Source organism: Pan troglodytes, chromosome 10 (assembly GCF_028858775.2).
Source record: "Pan troglodytes isolate AG18354 chromosome 10, NHGRI_mPanTro3-v2.0_pri, whole genome shotgun sequence".
NCBI lineage: Eukaryota > Metazoa > Chordata > Mammalia > Primates > Hominidae > Pan > Pan troglodytes.
In genome coordinates, this window is record NC_072408.2 from 56399305 (window position 1) to 56405132 (window position 5828).

General features: G+C 39.4%; 1 pseudogene; it reads left to right on the forward strand.

Annotated features, from left to right (window-relative positions):
* The first annotated feature begins 2428 nt into the window (after window positions 1–2428).
* Window positions 2429–3597, forward strand: LOC466951 (large ribosomal subunit protein eL8-like; annotated as a pseudogene).
* The last annotated feature ends 2231 nt before the right edge of the window (window positions 3598–5828 follow it).

Below are 5828 nucleotides of genomic sequence, written 5' to 3' on the forward strand. Positions count from 1 at the left end.
GCACTATTCACAATAGCAAAGACTTGGAACCAACCTAAATGTCCAACAACGATAGACTGGATTAAGAAAATGTGGCACATATACACCATGGAATACTATGCAGCCATAAAAAAGGATGAGTTCATGTCCTTTGTAGGGACATGGATGAAACTGGAAACCATCATTCTCAGCAAACTATCGCAAGGACAAAAAACCAAACACCGCATGTTCTCACTCATAGGTAGGAATTGAACAATGAGAACACATGGACACAGGAAGGGGAACATCACACACTGGGAACTGTTGTGTGGTCAGGGGAGGGGGGAGGGATAGCATTAGGAGATATACCTATTGCTAAATGACGAGTTAACGGGTGCAGCACACCAACATGGCACATGTATACATATGTAACAAACCTGCACGTTGTGCACATGTACCCTAAAACTTAAAGTATAATAGTAAAAAAAAGAAATAAAACTCTATTGCTAAAAAATGTCAACAATCCTCTGACCCTTCAGTATGTTATGATCCTTCTGCTGGTGGAGGGTCTTGCCTTGATGTTGGGGGCTGCCAACTGATCACACTGGTGGCTGTGGAAGGTTAGGGTGGCTTTAGCAATTACCTAAAATAAGACAAAAATGAAGTTTGCCACAATGACTTTTCCTTTCATGAAAGATTTCTCTGTACCTTGTAATGCTATTCAATAGTTTTTTATCCACAGTAAAACTTCTTTCAAAATTGAAGTCAATTATCTCAACCCTGCTGCTACTTTATCAACTAAGTTTATGTAATATTATAAATCCTTTGTTGTCTTTTCAACAGTACTCACAGCATCTTCACTGTCTTTACTTATCCATAAGAAGCAACTCTTCATCCATCAAATTTTTATTATGAGATTGCAGCAATTCAGTCACATCTTCAGGCTCCACTTCAAATTTTAGTACTTTTGCTATTTCTACCTTATCTGCAGTAACCTCCCCCACTGAAACCTTAAACCCCTGAAAATCATCCAAAGTCCTGTCACTGTTAATATTTTGACCTCCTCCCATGAGTCATGAATATCCTTAATGGCATCTAGAATGGTGAATCCTTTCCAGAAGATTTTCAATTTACTTTGCCTAGATTTATCTGAGAAATTACTATCTATAGCCTTACAAAATGTATTTCTTAAATAATAAGACTTAAAACTCAAAATTACTCCTTGATCCAGGGCTTCAGAATGAATCTTGTGTAAACAGGCATAAAAACATTAATCTCCTTGTATATCTTCACCAGTGCTTTTGGGTGATCAGGTGCATTATCAATGAGCAGTAATATTGTGTAAAGAACCTTTCTTCTGACTAGTAGGTCTCAACAGTGGGCTAAAATATTCAGTAAACCATGCTGTAAACCAATGTGCTGTCATCCAGACTTTCTTGTCCCATTTACAGAACACAGGCAGAGTCAACTTAGTATAATTTTTAAGGGCCCTAGGATTTTTGAAATCATAGATGAATGTTGACTCCAACTTAAAGCCACCAGCTGCATTAGTCCCTAACAAGAGAGTCAGCCTGTCCTTTGAAGTCTTGAAGCTAGGGATTGACTTCTCCTCTCTGGCTATGAAAGTCCTAGATGACATCTTCTTCCAATAGAAAGCTGTTTCATCTACATTGAAAATCTGTTGGCTGGGTGCGTGGCTCACGCCTGTAATCCCAGCACTTTGGGAGGCTGAGGCGGGTGGATCACGAGGTCAAGAGATTGAGACCATCCTGGCCAACATGGTGAAACCCCATCTCTACTAAATATACAAAAAATTAGTCGGGCGTGGTAGCGGGTGCCTGTAGTCCCAGCTACTCGGGAGGCTGAGGCAGGAGAATGGCATGAATCAGTGAGCCGAGATTGCGCCACTGCATTCCAGCCTGGGTGACAGAGCGAGACTCCATCTGAAAAAAAAAAGAAAGAAAGAAAATCATCCGTTGTTTAGTGTAGCCACCTTTATCAATTATCTTAGCTAAATCTGGGTAACTTGCTGTGGCTTCTACATCAACACTTGCTGCTTTGCCTTGCACTTTTACATTATAGAGATGGTTTCTTTCCTTAAACCTCATGAACCAACCTCTGCCAGCCTCCAACTTTTCCTCACCTCTCAGAGCCTTCATAGAATTAAAAAGGAATTTGGGTCTTGGTCTGGATTAGCCTTTGGTTTAAGATAGTGTTATGGCTGGTTTGATTTTTTAGCCAGACCATTAAAACTTTCTCTATATAAGCAATAAGGCTTATTTGAAGCAATAAGACTGTTTCACTTTCTATTTGTAGGTTCACTGGAGTAGTGCTTTCAATTTCCTTCAAGAACTTTTTCTTTGCATTAATAACTTGGCTAACCATTTGGTGCAGGAGGCTTACCATTTGGCCTGTCTTCGCTTCCAACATGCCTTCCTCACTAAACTTAAGCATTTTTAGCTCTTGATTTAAAATGAGAGATATGTGACTCATTCTTTCCCTTGAATGCTTAGAAGCCATTTTAGGGTTATCAACTGGGCTAATTTCAATATTATTGTGTCTCAGGGAATAGCGAGGTCTGAAGAGAGGGACAGATGTGGCAGAATGACCAGTGAGTGGAACTGTCAGAACACACATTTACCGATTGAATCTGCAGTCTTATATTGATGTGGTTTGTGGCAGCCCCCAAACAATTACAATAATAACATCAAAGATCACTGATGACAGATCGCTGTAACACATATAATAATAATGACTCCTTCCAGTGCTCAAGATGCCAGAATGAAAGAAGGCCAAGGGGAGGAAGGTGGCTCCAGACCCTGCTGTTGGGAAGAAGCAGGAGGCCGAGAAAGGTGTGAATCTTTGGACAGGACATCCAGCCTCAAAGGCATGGGACAGGACATCCAGCCTAAAAGAGACCTCACCCCCTTTATCAAATGGCCCGGCTGTATCAGTTTGCAGTGGCAAAGAGCTATCCTCTATAACCCGCTAAAAGTGCCTCCTGTGATTAACCAGTTCACCCAGGCCTTGGACTGCCAAACAGCTACACAACTGCTTAAGCTAGCCCACGGGTACAGACCAGAGGCAAAGCAAGAGAAGAAACAGAGGCTGTTGGCCCAGGCTAAGAAGAAAGCTGCTGGCAAAGGGGACGTCCCCATTAAGAGACCACCTGTCCTTTGAGCAAGAGTTAAGACCATCACTACCTTGGTGGAGAACAAGAAGGCTCAGCTGGTGGTGACTGCAAACGACTTGGATCCCATCGAGCTGGTTGTCTTCTGGCCTGCTCTGTGTCATAAAATGGGGGTCCCTGACTGCATTATCAAGTGGAAGGCAAGACTGGGATGTTTAGTCCACAGGAAGACCTGCACCACTGTCACCTTCACACACGTTAACTCGGAAGACAAACGAGCTTTGGCACAGCTGGTGGAAGCTATCAGGACCAATTACAATGACAAATATGATGAAAGTCAATGACAAATATGATGATTTTGAGGATAATCCTTCCTGGTAGGTAGTGTGATTTCTAGTTTATGAAACTGAAGAAGCCAGGATTATGAATTAGGTCTTATTGGACACCATCGCGGGGAAGGCAATGTGCTGGGTCCCAAATCTGTGGTTCACATTGCCATGCTGGAAAAGGCAAAGGTTAAAGAACTTGCCACCAAACTGGATTAAATGTATGCTGTTGAGTTTTCTGCATGTGAAAATAATTAAAATAATACAAACTCTCAAAAAAATAATAATGAAAAAGCTTTAAAATATTGGAAGAATTACCAAAACCTGACACAGAGACATGAAGTGAGCACATGCTATTGGAAAAATGGTGCCAATAGACTTGCTTGACACAGGGTGGCCAGAAACCCTCAATTTGTAAAAAATACGATATCTGTGGAGCACAATAAAGCGAAGTACAAAAAATGATGTATGCTTGTACAATACAAAGAATTAACACTAATGTAAATTATGGACTTAAGTTAAAAATAATGTATTAATATTGTTTTATCAGTTGTAACAAATGTACCGCTAATGAAAGATATTAATAATAGGAGGAACTGGAACGTTGAGGGGGTATATGGGAACTTGGTCCTTTCCACTCAATTTTTCTGTAAACCTAAAATTGCTCAAAAAATAAAGTCAATTAGTTTTTTTTTAAAGGCAACTTTGAATTTAAGTTGCTCTGAAGTTCTGCTTGCTGCTTTAGCTCTAGATAGAAAATACTTCTATTTAATAGTAGAAAGCATCCATGTTGCCTTTTCTGTGAAAATCTGATTTTTTTTTTAATCAGAGAGGTTATCATTCTTTTTTTGAAAGTGTGATGAATTTGATAACATTATGCACTGGTATGTAGATATAAATTGATAGCTGAAACAGTGCAACTTACTTTTCCTATATTCATCATCAAAATTCCTATTCTTTTTAAATTTTGGCTACTGGTGTGGTTACCACACTCTCAGATTAATGTGTCCCAGCATGTAAAGACTCCCATGCTAAAAGCAAGTATTTTGGAAAATGTCATTTCTTCTTTTTCTCTTTTAAGGCATGTGTGAAACATATTTCTTTTAGAAAATGTTTTCTCACACTACACTTTACTAAATTACTGCCTGATGTTCTGAACTGTGCTCACTCTTCTCTCTGACTTCTCTTTGCAGCCAATAATAGCAGAAGCTCTTAACTTCATGCCAGATACTGTATGTGCTAACGATTTTATTTACACTAATTTGATTTTGAGGATAATCCTTCCTGGTAGGTAGTGTGATTTCTAGTTTATGAAACTGAAGAAGCCAGGATTATGAATTAGGTCCTATTGGACACCAAAAGCCTTCTGCTTTCAAGGACTTTGCTGTATGTGTTTTGTTGGCACTGAACCCCCACAGCATCTCTACTATTTTGTAAATGTTAAGCTCTTGCCTGTGTGCATGTTGTGTAACCACAAGGAAATGGTAAACTCGAAAGGGGAAGCACTATGAGTCCTATTTCTTTGTCATCTGCCACTCCCAGTGCCTGCTGAATTCTTAGCTTAGTATTTCGTCCTGAAAATGCTGATGACCAACTCCAAAACTGATTTTTTAATTTTTTTAAATTACAGGCTCATCAAATTAAGAAAGACTGGCTGGGCGCAGTGGCTTACGCCTGTAATCCCAGCACTTTGGGAGGCTGAGGTGGGCAGATGACTTGACATCAGGAGTTCAAGAGCAGCCTGGCCAACATGGTGAAATCCCATTTCTACTAAAAATGCAACAAAACAAAACAAAACAAATTAGCTGGGCGTGGCAGCGCAGGCCTGTAATCCTAGCTACTCTGGAGGCTAAGGCAGGAGAATCACTTGAACCAGGGAGGCAGAGGTTGCAGTGAGCCGAGATCACACCACTGCACTCCAGCCTCCATAACAGAGCAAGACTTTGTCTCAAAAAAAAAAAAAAAAAAAAATTCAGAAAGACTACTAGCTTTCCACTGAAATATTTTTATTCAGTAAATTCAAAAACTCAAGCACCAGTGCTTTCTTAAAGTACAAAAATTCAGTAAGATCAGAGAATGTCTTAAAGTGTTTTTGATTTGCAAAGTGTTTCTAATATATAATCTCTTTTAATTTTCACAATGCAACCATATAGAATTTTCATTTTAAAATGAAAATTATTATGCAAATATCTAAGTAACAAACCTGTACTTGTACTCACTAAATCTATAAAAATAAATACCATAAAAATTCTGAAACTCATAGAAGTGAAGTGACTGGTTTGCACTTGGCAGTAATTAGGTGGATTCATACTCCAACCTAAGTCCTCTGATTCCAGAGAGCAGAACTGTCAGTTCTCAAGAATTGACAGTTCATGTGTCTGAGTGTGTATTTATTTAAAAGTTTTTATTACAGC